This window comes from Sarcophilus harrisii, chromosome 6, assembly GCF_902635505.1.
Source record: "Sarcophilus harrisii chromosome 6, mSarHar1.11, whole genome shotgun sequence".
Lineage (NCBI taxonomy): Eukaryota > Metazoa > Chordata > Mammalia > Dasyuromorphia > Dasyuridae > Sarcophilus > Sarcophilus harrisii.
In genome coordinates, this window is record NC_045431.1 from 172,467,390 (window position 1) to 172,487,301 (window position 19,912).

General features: G+C 35.9%; 1 long non-coding RNA gene across 1 annotated transcript in view; it reads left to right on the forward strand.

The window, feature by feature from the left end:
* Window positions 1-1,025: 1,025 nt before the first annotated feature.
* Window positions 1,026-19,912, forward strand: part of LOC116419828 — a 62,453-nt gene continuing 43,566 nt past the window's right edge. Inside the window, exon 1 of the long non-coding RNA XR_004230141.1 lies at window positions 1,026-1,094. This is a non-coding gene — a long non-coding RNA (uncharacterized LOC116419828). The remainder of the gene's footprint in view (window positions 1,095-19,912) is intronic.

A 19,912-nucleotide genomic window follows, 5' to 3' on the forward strand; every position in this document is an offset into this window, starting at 1 on the left:
ATGTGCACACAATATACACAATTTGATTATAAAGAGTGGATACTAGTGGTTAAAGGGATCAGTAAAGGCCCTGTGTGGATAATCCTTGAATTGACCTTTGAAGGAAATTTGGGATTCTAACTGATGATTTTGAGGAGGAACTGCATTCTAGGCAAGAGTAAAATTCAGAAATGGGAGATTCATCCAAAGAAGCAGAAAAAAAGCTAAATATGTAGAGGAAAATAATAGAAAATAAATTTAGAAAGGATTGAGAATGACTTTAAATGTCAAAGAGTAGGGGAGATGTGTTTGATCTTGGAGTCACCGCCTTTTGTTAAGCAGGAGCAGCTGAGTATATGATGAAGAAGAAAAGGTTTATAGGATTATAGATTAAGAGCTAGAAAAGAGCTCTGGGATATTTGGGATCCTATTCCCAGGAAATTCTAAAGATACTCTTGGAGAAGGGTGGTATTATTATTCCCGTGTTATAGTTGAGGAAATTGGCACAGACAGAAGTCAGGTGATTTACTTGTGGTCATATAGCTAGTATTTGAAACCATATTTGAACTCAAGTCTTTCTGCCATCTTGCTGCTTCTCAGAGAAAGAATCATAGGTAAGAGATATAGACTCAGCAAGTAACTGGATATATGCAATGAAAAGTCAAGAATGATTCTAAGGTTGCAAACCTGAGAGGAAAATAAGTCTCTTGACAAAAATTAAAAAAAAAAAAAAAGAGGGGTAGGTTTGAGGGACGAGAAAATAAATTTACAATTGTACATTCCAAGTTTGAAGTGTCTATAATGTCCATTCACATTAAAATATCCAATTGGCAATTGGTGATTCTGAACTGGAACTCAGAAAAAGACCAGACTTGGAAATATCTGTATGTCATCTGCATAAATATAGTAATTAAATTTATGGAAGCTAAAGAGATTACCAAAAGAAAGAGTGAAGTCAAAATAAAAATATCCAGGACAGAGACCCTAGAGAATATCCAAGAGTACACTTAAAGTTACCATGTGGATGATGACATCATAAAAGGTAGTGGAGAGAATAAGAGGCATGGTGAGCTACAGCATACCAATGAACAATTGCATTGAAGAAGTATATCAAGGTTAGTCCATCTTCCATGTGATACTTTCAGATATTCTAAGCTAAAAATCCCTTGTTTTTTGTATCTGATCTTCATATGGGATGATATTGAGTCCCTCTCTCTTAACACTTTCCACTTTATTCACATCTTTCCTATGATTTCCATAACTGAACACAATACTTCACATGTAGGTAGTTGGATCAACCTGTGGAATTAATATCTCCCTAAATCTTGACAAAAGGTATTAGAGATATTTATAGATCAAGCCCTGAAATAAATCTCTTTGACTGTCTTTCTGATTGTGCCTTGTAACCATTTTTGCCTATATTTGTCTCTGTCGGTTTCTTTGTCTCAAACAGAATTCTCTCCCTCCTGCCCCCTGTCTCTCTTTCTGTTTCTGTGTGTTTCGTTCTCTCTGTCTCTATCACTCTGTCTCTCTCTAACTCTGTCTTTTTCTCTCCACTCCTTCCTTCCTTCTTTATTCCCTTTCACCACCCTACCCTCTGCGAAAAAAAAAAAAAATCACAAGGCCCAAAACAGAAGGATGAATATGTAACTATTTTTAAAATATCTAATCAGATTTTGCCAATAATAGTTGATAAACTTTGGAAACCTATTCTTCCATTTTCTTCTTTCTTTGAGCAATGGTTCCAAGTATTTTTCCTCTATAAAAATATCTTCATAGTCTCATAATAAAGCAATGAAAACTTCTCTGGAAATCTAAATCTCTTTACAAAATAACTGCTTTTAGTCTAAATTAATTCAGGAAATCTCCGGAACCACTCAGCATTGAAGTAGTATATTAATTGCCACTATCATTTCCCATCCTTAAGGCACTCATTCTCTGTGATTAATTTTCCTTCAACCTTCCTCTATATTGGCAGTTGAGGTCTTCCCAATAAGATCCACAACTCTTAGGATCTGAAATATAACTCTTCTGGTTGACTATTCCCAATAACATTATAGTGCATTAGCCCCTCTCAATGTATTTCCCATAAACAAACCAGCCAGCTTAGAGTGAGAATGCAAAGTGTATACTAAGGCATTTATGTAAGGAATATATGTGACCAGGTCAACTCACTATTCTGGAACTGTAGACTTTGATGTTCTCTGTCTGTTGAATTGTCCATAAATATTCCTTGATGAGTATAGTTTCCTCATAAAACCTCACAAAAACTATGGGAGATGGGTACTATGGTTATGCCCACTTTAAAGTTGAGGAAAGTGAGATAGGAAAAAAAATGTAGTGAATTGCCCAGGATCATTTAGCTAGTAAGCATTTAAAGTCAAATTTGAACTCAGGTCTTCCTCACTCCAGGTCCAGCACTCTGTGGCATTTGTGGAATACAAAATAGCTACTGATACTTCATATGTGTAAATATGCATACACACACACACACACACACACACACACACTGACACTTGAAATCAATCATGCCTGACCACAAACAGCCCCTTTTCCTAATTCATACTTTCACATATATTTCACAAATGACTCCACTCTTCCTTTCTGTTTTTACTTACTAAAACCCACTTAAAATGTCATCTTCAATAAAATTTATTTTCACTTTTAAACTTTCCACCTGTTCAAGAAAGAGGTATATCCCAATTTTTTTTTAAATCATAACTACAACTCCATGAGAAGCAAAAGCAATTTAAGGGAGATGGGTAGTTTGAAAATTGGCTCCCTTGAATTCCTGTCTCCATCATAATGGAATGTTAGTAGGGAAGAGTAAAATAGAAAAACCCTGTAGCCCATATGAACTCTAGCCTTAAAGAATAAATTTTGCCAAATGTGTTTTCCCCTAGTTTGGACCTAAATTATTTGATTCCTGTGGCTGTATAAAGTCTTCAGATTCCATTTATTTTGATAATGACAAACCAAAAGAGTCTAGAGGAACAGAATGCACCTGGGAAGATCCAAACAGCTAACCAGTTTGGAATTTGAAAACTCTAGCTTCCTTATAATTTTACAGTTTGAGTTAGTTTTGTGCCAATCAGAAAAAAAAAAGTGATTCTTGGAGTAACTAAAAGGGTAAGGTGTGTTACTATTGGCTGAAGAATGATTAAGTGAAAGTAGTTCAAACAAAATAGAATCTGCAAATAATAATTTGAGAAAATTGTCTAGTAAACTGACTTAATTCTCTTTGCCTTTCTCCAAGCACTTAAAACATTTTAGAAAAAAATACTTTCTATCCTATTTTTTTTTTTTTAATCTGGAGTACATACAAAAGAGGATGACTAGCATATTTAAAGGATTGGTGTTACTAGCAAGAAATGAAAGTTTTTAGTCTGGGGAAGAAAAGGCTCAAGGTGAATATGGTACCTACCTTTAAGCATCAAAAGACTATCACTTAGAGGGATAGAATGTGTTCTACTTGGATCCAAAGAGCAGAAGTAGGTAGGAGCAATGGATGGGAATTTCAGACAAGCAGATTTAGATTGAGGCAAGAAAAACATCTATACCAGAATTGTCTAAAACTATACTGGAATGTTTCCAAAGTTCAATTAGTCAATTAACATTTATAAAGCACCTACTGTCTATAAGGTTCTATGCTAAGCACTGGGGATATAAAGAAAGGCAAAAAAAAAAAAAAAAAAATAGTCCCTGCTCTCAAGGAACTTGTAGTCTAATGTCACAGGAGACAAGATAAAAACAATTAGGCAAAAACAAGAGATATGTAGGATAAATGGGTGATTATCTCAGATTAAGGAGATAGGACTTTAAGTGAGACTTGGAAGAAGCCAAGAAAGTCAGCCATTACTGGGCCAGGAATGGACAACCAGGAATGTGAGAAACAATAAAGATGACAATGGCACTGATATGTAAAAATGGGTTAAAAAAAAAACATATAGAAAGGGACCAGATGATAAAGGAGATGGTGATTTTCCTAAATTAGAGGCCTTAGAAACAAAACAATCTTTTCTTGGGGATATTATAAAGCAAAAAATGAAATAAATAAACCACTGGAAACTTATCCTCTCCTGAAAATATATGGTTCTGTGATTCCTATGTAGCACATGGACTCTGGACTCAGTTTCCAAACCTCCAATTACATTATTAGCAGGTAAGATCCTCAGAGCTCAACTAATGCTCTCCTCAAGATTCTAGGAGTAACTCTAAGGGGTTATGGAAGTTTCCTAGGCCTTCTCTATATGGTGTATTCTCTAAGGAACATAAATAATTGCCATTTAATATCTACCTAATATCATTTCAGCAATTAACATCAATTAGCTTTTACAAAGAAATATTTGCCAAGAAGGAGAACAAGATCTAAAATGCAACCACTTTCTAAACTGAGCATTCTATACCACCACAGTGCTAGGGTTCAAGCTGGTAGTTATAAAATATTCCCCTCCATCAAATTCACTTATCAGTTCAACTAGCTAATAATTCAACTAGCTATTACTCTAGGCGCATGATGTCTTAGCTACTGGGTCAATTTACTGCTTGGATAGGTCAAAAACATTACTCAGTTCTTTTGCGATTTCTTCACTTAACTCCTCACCTAGGTCAGTTTTTATGTTATAGAAGACTCAATTACTAATGTAAATTACTGGACATCTTTTGATTCTTTGAAACTCTAAACCTCACAAGATCATAACCTGGTCTATTAAATCTCTGCTACTCAATCATCTAAAATTGGGAAAGAATTGACACAAAAAGACCAAAAGAAATCACCACAGAATGTATTTATGACCATGTGGTGATCTAGAAGGGAGATTAGGTAGCCACAGCACCTATTGCCTCTTCCTCAGCTGCTACCTCTCCTCCTATCCAGAGACTCACAGAATTTACTTCACCACATTCAAAACCATCAGAAAAGATAGAAAGATTTTATTTATTTCAGCCTTTTTAGTATACATGTTCAATTCTGGGCTTACATTCAATCATAAATATTTGTCATCAATATGCGATAAGCCAACAAGAAACAGAAAATACCTCTGAAGTAGGAAGGGCTGGCTACCTTCCATTAACTATTTCCTCTAGTTGGTTTGCCAATCCTCCATTAGGATCAGTATACATTCTCTGAGGACTGGTTAATAAGGTTAATAAAAAATTCATTTTGAGAATTTTTTTCTAAAACCTTTATATTTCATAGCTTTCATACTTAGAAAAAAATCTCTAAAATCTAGCTTTCCTTCATCAATATAACTCCTCAGTGAGAAGAAAACTCATAAGGGGATGAACTAAATCATAAGTCCAGAAAAATTAATTTTTTCTTAATTATTTCTATTCTCAGTGAAATATTATTTCAAGTAATGTGATTTATTAGTGGAAATTATTTTCTTCCTGGCTCTAATACCTGAAGTGAGGTCCCAAATGTTCCCACTTACAGATGATAGCGTATTGACTATATCAAGCCCCAAAATATTATAAAACTTCCTTAGTGTTTTTGATTCATTAAATGGTGTCAGTCTAAAAACCCATATAGGAAAAATCAAAGGGTTGAAAAATGGCTCCTGCCCACATTGTGACACTAATGACCTATTGAGTTCATCTCTCAATAGACCTATCTGGAACAAGTACAGATAAATCCAGAACTCAATAGTAGGAGAGGACTAGATTTTCTTACAAAAATGGAATAGAACTGTTTACCAATCCCAATATGTTCTGTAACAACATTTTTAAATATTAGTATCCCTCCTGGTGATATATTTTGTTTACAGAACTTAGAAACCACAATCTTTTAAACTAGAACAAGTAACAATGATGCACAGTAAGTAGTGGTCTACTATGACTCATAGGTATTTTCCTGCCATAAATATGCCATAGCTAATCCTTTCCTATTACACATTTGTTCAGTTTATTTTACTTCAATGCATGACTTTGCTATGCCTGTCCCTAAAAAAAAAACTTGAGTTTTACTTCCTCTCTTTCCCAGAAGAAAAATACAGCTATGAGGATCCGTGTTGGGGCTGAGCTCAGGGAATATTCTGAAATCAATGAAATTTATCCTTTGTACTATCTCAATAATCTTTCAGCACCTGTCATTTCTAATATTGCTTTGACCTTATCTCAGAGACTTAACCTCCATATTCATTTGCCTATTTCAATTTTCTCTTAGAACAATCAAATATTATAAATAGGTAGATCCAGAATTGATTGAACAAACCAAATGAAAGAGTTGTCATTGGTGAATCAATTTCAATTTGGAAAAGTCTCAAGTGACCCAGGAATTATATATAAATGTTAACTATTTAACATTTTTATCAACATCTTGGATAAATGCCTAAGTGCCATCATATCAAATCTGAAGATGACAAAAAGCTTGGAAGGATTCAAGTTTGTCCCAGGACCAAGGCTGAAATGTTTGTTTTTTTTTTTTTTGGCAATCCCTTGAAAGAAGTCTCCTGGGGAAATACAATGTCCATCTTTTAGTATTTGACTTGTTCTGTTGGTGCCTGAAGAAAGAATAAGAAGAAATGAATCAGAATTTGATAAAGGAAATTTTAGGCCCGATCTTAAAAAACTTTATGAGCAACAAAAACTGTTTAAAAAAAAAAAAAAAGAAAAGAAATATATTGCTGCTCTGAGAGGTAGTATGCTTTCCTTCCTTGAAGGTCTTTGAATTAAGATTGGATGACCATTTCTTGAGTATGTTATACTAAGGATTCCTTCTTGAAAATATCAAGAGCTTCTCCCACTATCCAACTTCCCTGACTATCATAGGCAGAGATCTCATTGATTCTCCCCTTTAGCCCTTTGTATTTTGTATTATCATAGTAGAGAAGGGGAAGGGTCATCTAAGGTCATCTCTTCCAACCCATTTCTTTTACAATTAAAGTGGTAGAGGATCAGATGTGAAGATACTCTCAAAGTCTCAGCTCTGTCCCACCCAGCTCTCTTTAGTTTGATTTTAAACAGCCCAATTCTTGATTCAAAATAGGGTTTGAGGTTTTCTGCCTATAAGGAAACACTACTAATTTATATGATCCTTAAAATTTGGTTTCCAAAACCAGGCAATTTTCAAATAATCAGCATGTATATGCTTTCTTGGCATATTCTTTCTGACTGCAGGTGATCTAAATCTTCCCTCAAAAAATAACCAAAAAAAGCCTCATGTATGCCCTAAAGATCTTTATCCTACCTTGATACTTTGCCCATACTTTGCTCTTGCTCCTTAGATTCTCAGTCGAATGGCAACAAGAGAATATTTAGTGCCCTGATATTCTTAACAGCAGTTTTAAACCATTAATCTTTACCATTGCATTAAAACTTCCAGGATACTCTTTTTGCACACAAAATATCTACTATAATTGGATTGCTTTAATCCTTTGAGAATCTGGAATAGACAAACAGATGAATAAAATGGTTATCCAAATTATGTACTAAGTCCTAGGCATAAAAATCCAATCAAACAAGACAGACCCAACCTCATCAATATTGAAGCAACTTACAATAGGAAGTTGAAATATGATGAAGGGAAGAGAAAAGAACATTCATTTGCAAGCAAGGAACCAGAGGAAAAAGTGAAGAGTGATTCAAGTCAAAAGAGAAGTGACCATAGGAGAGGATGCCTTATGAAATGGTGGTTGAGACTAGAGAATCACCAATCCTGAGAATGCAGGCATCATCATGGTAAGAAAGCTATGGGTGAGGAAATGAAGTTCAAAAAGTAAATCCATCCAAGAGTAAAGTGAGTCATACGTGGAGTATTCCTTCTGCCAAAGGAGATCCAATTATCCAACTCTACTTGGTAGATAATCTTTGAGTAGCTGTGGCTAGAAAATTAACCATCATGTCACCAAGTTGAAGCTGAGTTTCTCCAGATTTAGTGAAGCTGGTCTTTGTAAAACAGAAATGTAATCTACGCATGAAGCTTTTCTAGTTTATGGGGACCTGCCTAAGCTTGTACCCTAATGGCACAGCCATCAAAAATTCTGGATCACTGCCATACCACAATGAGGCATAGAGGAAAACGTCAGCAGAGTAAAACATGACCACAAAAGTACAATTTTACTGCAATGAATTTATCTGTATATATTTACCAATGCTACTCCCTTTCCCCTGGCCAAGAGACAGAGTGGTACAATATGAAATTTCACGTTATATAAAATTAAAGTTTACAATTCTCTTTCACCATTAAAAGAAAAAAATTGTGAGATCCTTGTAAATGTAGAACAAGTTATATGTAGAACATGTATCCCTAACTTACAAATGAGAAAAAAACAAGAGAAGTTAAAGTTAAAGAGAAGGCCAGAGAGTGAGTAAATGTCAGTCAGGACTTGAATACAGAGCTGCTGACTCCATCACACTGTCCTTCTATACAAACAGATGTCTATTACAGATTTTGCACTTGACTTTTCTCATACCTATTTTGATTCAAAAGGAAAAATAGAATTAGATAGGCCTAGAGTTTTATGATTAATAAGTAGCAAGTCCTCTCATTTTTATTTCTTTCTTCTTTTCTTCTTTCTTCCTTTTCAAATCTACTTTTATTTATCTTTCTCTAAGCTATGTCCCCTATAAGAAGAAAAGGCATGAAAAATAAGAGTGGTTCAATTATTTTTGTATTCCTATTAAAGTGCTTTACATATATAGTCAGTACCTAATAAATTCAAGAAGAGAGCAGCCCAGGTCCTGAAAGACTTTGTGATCATGCCAAATGAGAATCCATCTAAAGAGGAGAACTGATGGAAGTCACAGTAGCCACATTTTGAAGAGATTATGAGATTATGCATGTTCTATTTGCCCCTAAGTGCAGAACCAGTACCAACACATAGTAGTTTCAATAAGGTAAATGAGTCCTAGTATAAGGGAAAATCTTTTTGAAAATCAGAGCTATCCTAAGGTAGAATAAGCTACCTTGAGAGGTCGTGAGTTCATCACTGGACGTCAGTCTTCAGGCAAAGGCAGAATGAAAATTTGCACAATAATCTGTGGAGGAGATTCTTAGCCAGGAACAAACCAGATCACAATGATTCCTCAAGTCCCTTCCAATTCTATGAATCTCTTATTGCCATGAATCTCTGAAAGCCCAATTAAGTAAATTTAGCATGAACTTGTAGAGAACCAAATTAAATTCATTCTGAGATGAGGATTGGTAGGCTACTAATGGTAGGACCAATGAATAAAGAATTCAAGGGTGAAGAAGAGTGCATTGTTCTGTTAACATTAAGGTGAAGACAACAAATCAGATCTACTGAACAAACAATGAGGATAGAAAAGCTAGAGAGCCTAGTGAGGGTGAAGCATAAGTTTTGGAGGAAGGAGACATAGGAAAAAAAGGACAGGAAATCATGATTATCCAATAGAATTTCAAAGTTCACAATACTTTTGTTGATGTAACTGAGGTAGTAGTGATGTACAAATTCTGATGATCCATACAACTATCTGGGTTGAAGTAAAAATCTATGTCATGATAGTTGTGAAGGTTAATGAAATAGAAGGGTAGGACATTTGGATAGATACCAGTATAAACATTGAAACCTTCAGTATCAGGGGAAGAGCTGAAGCAGAGATTACAAAGCAAGTACTGAACTTCAGAAGTGAGATCTGCCACCCTCTAAGCTGGATAAATGGAAGTAACAAAGAATCTGGGCAGAGTGCCAAGGTTTGATGGAGTGAGTCTCAAAGGAGGACAGACTGTTGAATTGAGGAAATAAAGAATATGGAAGTAGCAGAGGGGAACAAAGTGTTGAATGGAGACTATTTCTGGTCTACTGTGACAGTGATAACAATAAAACAGACAACTCTTATTGGAGAGAGGGACCAGGGTTGAAGCATCTTCTAGAGAAAGGTGGATTCCAGTGAAATGGGAAGACCATTGGATTATAGATTTAGTACCAGAAGGAAAATTAAAGATTATTAAATCCAACCTCTTCATGTAATATATGAGGAAACTGAAAGCCAGAGAGGTTAAGTAATTTAGCTGTTTTCAAAAAGCTATTCAGTATATGAGATAGGAAGTGAAATTAGATCTTCCTGACTCCCAACTGAGCACAACATCCATTGCATGACAAACTGCCTCTATGGGTAAAAGGGGAAGAGATTCAGGACAATGCATACACACCCTATGTCATATGCATAGATTAAACATACATGCATATATATGTATGTATATGATTATTTTTTTACATGTGATATATTATACAACTAGGAAAGTCAATGCTAATGGATAACTTAAATAGCTTTAAATGCAAGGAAAAAAGTTAATTGAACTAGATTCCAGAAATTTCAAAGTTCCTTTAATATCTCCCAGAAACAAAGACTTATCTTTTTAATTCTACCAATATTAGGTATGCTATAGAACACTTCAGTATCTAAAGATTCAAAACAATTTTCACTTCCAAGGCAATCAAGAGAGAGATTGCAGATAGTTGGCATGGTAGATAGAGTGCTGGGCTTGGAATCAGGAAAACATCTTCCTGAGTTCACTTCTGACTTCAGACATTTACCAGCTGTGTGATCCTGGGCAAATTACTTAATCCTATTTGCCTCAGTTCCTCATCTATAAAATGAGCTGGAGAAGAACATGGTAAATCAATCCAATATCTTTGTCAAGAAAATCCCAAATAGAATCAAAATAAGTGAGAAATAACTGAAGCAACTCAAAAACAAAAAAGAAAGACATATATGGTAGGTTCCTAATGGTTGCAACAAAAATAAATGAAAAATTATAAAAGATAATGTAAAGGTTGTCATCTAAGCAATGTAAAAACAAAACAACAAACAAACAAAAAAGAAAAATAGATTACTTATATGTCAAGTATAACCAAAAGAAGGAATGGGGAGGAGCCGAGTGCTCTACTGGTATCCTCTCAATGTCATGAGAAAAGTAAGAGGGTCTTCAGTATGTGAACCCCTTGTATTAAACTTGTAAGAAGAGATGGATGAGAGCCTCAAAAGATGAGTAGGTATGGATGAATCGCAATAGCATTAGAGGGAATATCCAGCACTGAGTACATAGAAGACACTCCTTAGATGACCATATTTAATTGATTTATTGAGGAAATCACAAATGCATTCAAGTATAAACTTTGTATATTCCCAAAAAAATCACAAATTATCAGAGCTGGAAATAATCTTAGGAATCTAGTCTACTTCCCATGACCAAAGAGCCAAGAAACAGATCCATGAGGTGAAGGGATTGGCCCAAATCCACACAACTAGTCAACATCAAGCCAGAAATATAGCCCAGTATGTTCCTTTGTCTCTTTCCTTAACTAAATGACTAGATTGTGTTTTTGTTGAATAGAAAATAACTTGTATGATGTATCCTCTAGGTATTCCCTTCCAAACTTCTTTTTATATGTTACTTCCATATGAGGAGTGAATACATACTCACAAAATTGACATTATTCTGTGAGTCTACATTCATGAAACTATAACTCATAAGCCTTTCCCACTGTGTACACCTTTAATACACCTTTAATAATTATCCAGCAGGTACAACTTTTTAAAAAAGACATTTATTGAAATGGTATCTTAAGAATAATATTAACAAAACATTGTCTTTATAATCTGGGAACATTTTCCCACAATCTCACATAATATCTTGGAAAGAATGGGCATACATTTGGAGAATGCTAGTAGCCACACACTTAAAAAACACATGTAGCCAAAGAAACTCACACCTTTGACATTTTAGGATATAGGCAGATTATTCAGTTGAGTTCACTAGGCTTCTTTCTCCTTGGAGCTCAACTCAGGCCTGGATTTTGTCTTTATTTTTTGAAGGTTATTCCACTTAAAGCTTTCAACTTCCTTGATTTTCAACTGAGAGAGACTATCTCCTACTTTTTAATGGAACACTGGGAGTTGACTAATCCTTAACCAGTCAATGATTAGCTGCCCTCTAATTCCATTAATTTTGATAGGAAAATTTATTCACAACTCATAGAGGGGTAAGAGTATCCCTGAACTGTATTTGTGTTCAGTCTAGGATCTCAATTCCATGTTGATAATATATCCCTTTTCTTTTTTATTTCAACAACTGAGCTTAGAGAAAATCAGTTGCTCAGAGGCATCTGTTCAAAACCCCCACATCCCCATTATGTATACAAAAAGATAAACGTATGAAAACAATGAATAACATCTATATCCTGTTTTGAGTTTTATGAAACGATTCGGGAATCTTTTATTTTATTTTCTCAATAACCCTGTAAGATAATGCATTATTGTCTCTATTTTGTAGACAAGATAAGTTCCACAGAACTAAAATGACTTGGCTGAGTAAATCTGAGAGGCAGGATTTGGATGAACATTTCTGCTCTCTTCAAACCTATTTCACCATCCTGCCTAGGAAATCAATAAGGGAATGACTTAAGAGCAAGTCCTGGATAAGTAGAGTCCTGGACAAATCCTACCTCCTCGATTGGAACATTAAGTAATATGAATCACTTTAGTCAAACTTGAATACTTATTAGCTTGGCCAAAGATGACTTCTCAAAATTAACTTAGAGCTCTTTCTCCAATGTCACAGATAAGATTGCTCAAGTGTGTTTCACCAATATCACCACTTCTCTTGGATTGTCTGGGTAAGGTCATCATCTTTATAGTTGGAGAGAATGAAGATTTGCAATGATGAGATATAAAAAGCATGATCCAATTCAATTGTTAAAGTCTAACTTGTATGATAGAAGATAGTTTGTGTGTTTGTTCAGAACATGAAAAGAGCATTGACTTTGGGAGCTGAGTATTTGGGCATGAGTTCTAACCTTCCTACTTATGCCCCAGCTAGAGGGAGCTGGATGGTTCACTGGATAGTGCTGAGCCTGGAGTCAGTAAATTTTTGTTGAGTAATTTCAAACATACCTGGCTCTCCATGATCCCATTTGGGGTTTTCTAGGCAAAGATTTTGGAGTGGTTTCAGCCCAGTGCTCTATCTACACTGCATTACCTAGCTGCCCTGGAAGATCTGAGTTCAAATCCAACTTCAGATCTTTATTAGCCATGCAATCCTGGGCAAGTCACTTAACCTGCTACAGTTTCCTCATCTGGAAAATGGAGCTTATTATAACATTATAACACCTACCTCTTAGCAGTATTGAAAAGATAAAAAGAGATAATGTTTGGGAAAGTCTTTGCAAACTTTAAATTGCTATTTAAATCATATATTCTTCTTATTACCTGTATGACCTCAAAGTGGTCATGTAACTCCTCTGGGTCTCATTTTCTTCCTCTGTAAAATAAGAAAGTTGTTTTAGGTGACCTTTGAAATCCTTTCCAGTTCTAAGTCTTTATGTTCTACAATCTTTATGATCTAAGAAACTACAAAATTATATATATATATATACATATATATATATACACACACACATATGTACTGTATGTATACATATGTGTGTATACACACATATAAGTACATGTATATTCTATATATGTATGTATAAATATTCTGACTGCATACATGTATGTATATATTATATATATATATTCTATTCTATATTTAATCATTATTTATTATATGTAATATATATGTAGGTCTATATGTATATGAGAGAGAGATTGAGATTACTTTGTGGGTTCTATTTCATGTCTGAATAGAAATCAACTAAGTTCCCTGTGGATTTGGAGGTAACTCTATCCCCTGGCCTTCTGAAATGTTAAAGAAAAGATAACACGGAGATAAAGTAACCTAAGAAAAAGAGAACTCCACAGCTTATCAACTTCCAGGGCAAAAAGGAAGGCCTGTTTCCACATGGACTTCCTTATAGCATCCTGCCCTCCTCTAAGGAGGGCACTTGATACAAGAAGCTAATGCTTTCTTCCCATGCCCCACCAATGAATGATTCTTTTCATCCACAGGCAGTGTCCTGGAAGAAATTGATTCACTTTGACTACATTACATCTATTCCCAGTGGGATTAGACGAGGGAAAATTCTGATTATTGAATGGATAGCACAATGAAAGGGAAAGAAGGTTTACTTATATAGCCTTGAAAACTAACTGTTGAATTCACAAGATAGAAGGTTTAGAGCTCCAAGGAACCTCAGCAGCCAACTAATCCATGCCCCTCATTTTATAGTGAAGAAAATATATCTTGGTGAGGTTGACTTGTCCAAGGTCACACGGGTAGGAAATATCAAAGGTGAGTCCACATTTTTTCTTCTGTATCATGCATGCTTTCTCCTCTTACTTTGGAAAGAAATGAGTGGTTACCCCTTTTCTATCTGTTTGTTATAGCAAAGCAGGTCCATTAGCTCAAATGCACTGTCACAAAAGATTAATCTTCCTAGGCTGGCTTTCTGTCAGCAGATTCATGGCCCAGCTCGAATCGTCTATGCCAAACGGTGAACAGACAGCCTGTGAACAGTCTTCAAGTTTGTGAACAGTAGCCCAGGCACACCCGATTAGTAGGCAGCTCAGTTACATGTCTCAATGTCTCACTGCCACTTGGAGGAGGATATGAGACTTTAAACCTCCAGGGCAAGACTCAATCCCTGCGTCTGCAATATCAAGCTTGGAATGTCATCCTCAATCAATCAGTTCTTGGAGATCACAGAACACTTTTTTATTTCTTAACTGTTTTCATCCTGAAAAAGAGTGGTAATCCAGTTCTACTTAAGCTAAAGTAGGACTTATTATCACACATTCCATCAACTTTACAATGACAAAAACCCAGGATCAACTCTGACATGGGCTGTCAAAGTCTTGCTAATTGTACAGACATTTTAGATGGTGGAAGGGAGATAAGGAATTCTTTGTCGGGCTTCTAAATTAGATGCAGTTTTCATAAAATCAAAATTGACTCAAATAAAACCCTACCAATCCTATAAGGCTTTAATCTCATCCTCTGCAAGTTTCCAGATTCCCAGAACATTGTGGGCCCCTAATTGAAGACAGGGTGTTAAAGTTTGTGAACTTGGTCTCACGGAGAGACATTCAAAGCTTCCTACCCCCACCCCTGAAAAAAAAAAAAAAAAAAAACCTTCCAGACACATTTTGAATCATTGGCATAAATAGACCCAGGCACGCAGTTTGTTTTCTAAGAGTCTGGAACCCAAGTCTCCTCCCAGAAATTTGAACATGTACTCTGGGCCTCCAGTTGGCTTCACTTTGATGCTAATTTATGATTCTCTAGGAGAAGTGGAACAAGACGTCCATAGTCAGCAGGTTCTCTGTCTTCCCAAATAGCAGGAGACTCATGGAGACAGCTCTAAGTTGAGTAGTACAAAGCAACTTAAAACCTCAGAACTTTAGTCACATTAGAATTATTGAGACCTGGAGAGTTCAAGGATCCTAAATTAAAGGGCTGGAAGGGATCTAAGAGGCCATCAAGTTCAATCTACCTTTTTTATAAATGTTTATAAATAAACTGAGACTCAGAGAAAGTAACTTGCTCCAGTTAATGAATGTCTAAGATGAACTTGTTATTTTTGTGTTCTTGTTCGGTCATTTTCCATTCTTTGTGAGCCCATTTAGGTTTGGGTCTTTTGTTCTCTGGAAATATAGGAAAGTGGTTTGCCATTTTCTTTTCCAGCTCATTTTACCGGTGGGGAAACTGAGGCAATCAGGATTAAGTTCATTGCCCCACAGTCACATAGCTAATAAATGTCTGCATTCAGATTTGAACTCAGATCCTCTTGACTCTAGGTTGGGCATTATATCCATTGTGCTAACTAGCTGCCTAGCTAAAGGTATAAAGGTGAACTTTAGACTTGGGTATTTTTGTTTTGTTTGTTTTGTTTTTTGTTTTTTTTTTTGCTGAGACAATTGGAGTTAAATGACTTGCCCAAGATCGTACAACTAGGAAGTATTAAGTGTCTGAGACCAGCTTTGAACTCAGGTCTTCCTGACTTCAAGGCTGGTGCTCTATCTGCTGCACCAATTAGCTGCCCCAAGACTCAGATATTTCTAAGCACAAGTCCAGCCCTGTAGGAAATGGGAAAGAGAGGAAGGGAATAAGCATCTATTAAGTACCTCTTATATGCGGCATTGAGCTAAGCCCTTTATAGATATTATTTAATTTGATCTTCACAACAAGTTTAGGAAGTAAATATTATTATTATCCATATTTTATAGTTAAGGAAACTGAGGCAAACCAAAGTTAAGGAACTTGTCCAGGATTAAACAATTACTAAGTGTCTGAAGTCGAATTTGAACTCCACTATACCATACTGCTCTCTTGACAATGACCCTCAAATCCAAATTACCAGTTGATATTTTTAATTCTATTTGGAGCCTCAGGCTAATCCTCTTTTCATAGACTAAAAAGAAAACAAGTCAGAGGACCTCCAAAATATCTTATAAAACATAACATATCTTTGATGTCTCTTTCTCAGAGAAGTCACATTTTCATTCCGTCATAGTAACTTTCTATTTCTTCTTATAATCAGCCAGTCAATAACCATTCATTTAATGCTATTCTATGTTAAGCACAGCACCAAACTCTAGGGATACAATGAAAGACAAAAGGCATTTAGTTAGTGTTCTCTTTGAGAGCTCCCTCAGGCCAAAGTCTAATTGGAGAGACAACATGAAAACAACTTTATACAAACAAGATATGCTCAGGATAAATTGGAGGTAATGAACAAAAGGCAGGCATTAGCATTAAGAGGATTCCAACTTTAAGACTTCTTGTAGACCCCAAAACACAATTAAGGAAAAAAAAAGTAGAGCTAATAACAAATTAATGTGAACATTGTTTTGTTTTTGGGGTGGAGGTATTTTCATGTAAAATAAGAAATAACGGTGTGATAACTGCATTTTTGTTGTTGTTATTTGTCCTTCATTCCTGAAGAGCACCATGATCTCAGGGAGATTATGCCATGACATGCAAGTGAATTGTATTTGAATGAGGGAGGGCTGGGCCAAGGTCACCTGCCTTGCTTTCCCCTCCAGAGCCTTCTGGGTAAGATATAGATCAATACAACTGGAGACAGTCCTGGATAAAATGGGAGACCTTGACCTTAAAAAAAATAAAACAAACAAACAAACAAAAATACTACATTGTTCTCTGAGCTGGTCAGACCATAGCTGGAATATTGTGTTTATCCGGGAACATAACATATGTAGATAAGCAATGATAAACTATACAGAGTCCAGAAAGGGGTTACCAGGTTACCAAGAGAAAAGGTGCCTGGAATCCATGCCATATTGGCATAGACGAGTTAAAGAAACTGAGGAGAAGACTAAAGAAAGACATGACAGTTATCTTGAACTACTCTTTTGAACACCTGGGGATAAGCATTTTTTCCTCTTCAAAAGTATCACCAGGAGATAGTGGGCTTTTCCTTACTAGAGGCCTTCAAACAAGGCCAAGAGTATAGTAAGGATGTTTTTGGGAGAGGAGCACTTAGGTTGGCCTGAGCAGTACCTGAGGTTTCATCTATCTCAAAAATTCTATGTAATTGAGCATTTTCCAAAGACAAATTATTATAAAAGCTGTGGAAATATTAATCTTTTCCATTTTAGGGAAAATGGCAGAACATCCTTCTAATAAACCCAAATCACCCCTTGCTATTCCTTGATAGAAGTTTCCATTCTGGGTTCATAAGACTTTTCTTCTAGCCCTTAGACATGCATCATGCATTATAGAGAATGAATCTCATCATGTCTGTGTCCTCTAACATTCTAGTAGTTACCTGTGTGGTAAGATTATATGATTCAATGGAAAGAGAGCTTGCTCTTAAATCCAATAATTAGGAATCAAATCCTGATTTTACAATGTGTTACTCAAATGATTTGGGGTAGTCCAGAAGGGTATATTTTATTCACCATTTTTAAATGGTTGAATTAATGCAAGAATTAAACTCTTGCAGAGTTTAATAATAGTAACTTTCATTTCTAAAGGATTTTGAAGTTTACAGGATTTCCCCCCCCCAATAACAAAAACCCTGAGAATTATATAGTACAAAGCTCTCAAATGAGGATATCAAGTAAGGATCAGAGAGGGGAAGGAATTATCAATTTACCAATCAATCAATCAAAAGCACTTACTATCTACTATGTGTCAGGAATTGTGCTCATCGCTGAAAATATAAAAACAAATGTGAAACAGTTTTTGCCTCCAAAGAGCTTACATTACATGAAGGGAGATTATATAGATACATATATACATAAACATAGATAGATATATAAAAATATTTACAAAAAGAATACAAGGTGATTCCATGAAGCATTAAAAATGTCAGGGAATCAGGAAAGACTTCACATAGAAAAAGATGATTCTTAAGCTAACTTTGGGAAGGAATTAGGGATTCTAGGAAATGAAAATGATGCAAAAGTACATTCCAGAGGTGAAATGATTAGCCTATGTAAAAGGTTAGTAAAGGGAGATAGACTGTCATGATTGAGAAACACTAAGAGGGTTAATTTGACTAAGCCCTAGGATTCATGAAAACAAGTGATGTAGAATGAGGCCGGAAAGGTAGGTTGGGAACTGGTTGTAAAGAATTTTAAATGCCAAACAAAGTAGTCTGTCTTTAGTCCTGGAGGTTATAAAAAGCCACTGGAATTTGGGGAAAGTCAATCAATAGTCAACAAGCATTTTTTAATTGCTTACTATGTACCAGGCACTATCTAAATTCCGTGGATAAAAATACAAGCAAACCAACAAACAAAAAATGAAATCTTTGTCCTGAAGGAGCTAACATTCTAGTGGAAGAATAAAATACAAAAATGGAGCTGAAGAATTGGGCATAAAGCACTCATATTAAAACACTGCACCTAAATTTGGAGATTAAAGACTGGTCCTTTCCCAAAATGGAGATTCCTGAAAGAACTTACCTATAGAAGAAAGTGCCTGTAAGATCAGAATAAAAAAGCTAAGACAAGATGTCTAAGTCCAAAGAATGAGGGATGATTTCCCAACTAAAAGATCTCTCTCCTTAAGAACAGGGGTTCTTAACTTGGGGAATATGAACTTCTTGTTGTTGTTCTTACACATTTTAATAACTATATCAATAGACATGATTTCATTGTACCTATTATTTTATGCATTTAAAATTGACTTCACCATGTGGTCCAAGGAATCCATGACACACCAATAAGGTTAAAAACTCCTGGCTGAGAAAAAAAAGAAATCCAACTAAGAACTGAAAAGTCCAACTGACTCACCATTGTCTATTACCACAATCCTATTCACCCTGATTATTGATTTTTCCCTTCTTAGATCTTTCTCTTGCCCCCCAACAAAGTTTGTTTTTTTAACCCTAAAAGCAAAGGAAAAGGTGTTCTTTTGTCTTTTTTTTTTTTTTTTTCAGAAATATGTCCCCTGAGCAAAGACTACCATTTATTCTGTCACGTCTCTCTGGGATTTCCTTTCTTTTTATCTCTGAAGATCATTCTTTCTGTATTGTTCTTTCTAAGGCATGTGGATAAGGCTGAAAAGGCCAATGCACGCCTGAAAGTCAGTCATTGCCAAGCCCCTAGCCTGTGTTCTCTTTCCTTTGAATCCCGCCTGCAGCCAAGGCTTATGGGTGGGCCCTTTGGGATTAGGAGCTCCATCTTTTTGTCTCCTGGTCAGCACCCTCTGGTCAAGACATGCCCTCATTATGCACTCTATAAACTGGAGCTGGACCAGTCCCCAGTGGGGCCTAATTTCCAAGCTCGTTGTTCCTATTGCCTATGGAATCTTTGTGCCTCTGAAAAGCTATTTGACTCATTATTGTTCTCTCTTCTACTGCCTGTGCCGCCCCCCAAAGGAATTCCCCACACTCCGATGGGACTCTTTGTTCTCTGCTCATCTGTCTGTGTTTGGGCCATCTGCCCAATTTAGAGCCGAAACTTGTTGATCAGGAAATGTCCGCCCATATGTCAGACAACTTTCCGGCACTTCGCACATGCAGAATACTTAATCTGCATTCTGTGGCAGACACTGGTGACCCAATGGACTGATCTCATTCCAAGGGTAGTGCTGTCATCAAGCATTGGGTTGATATATGCCCTC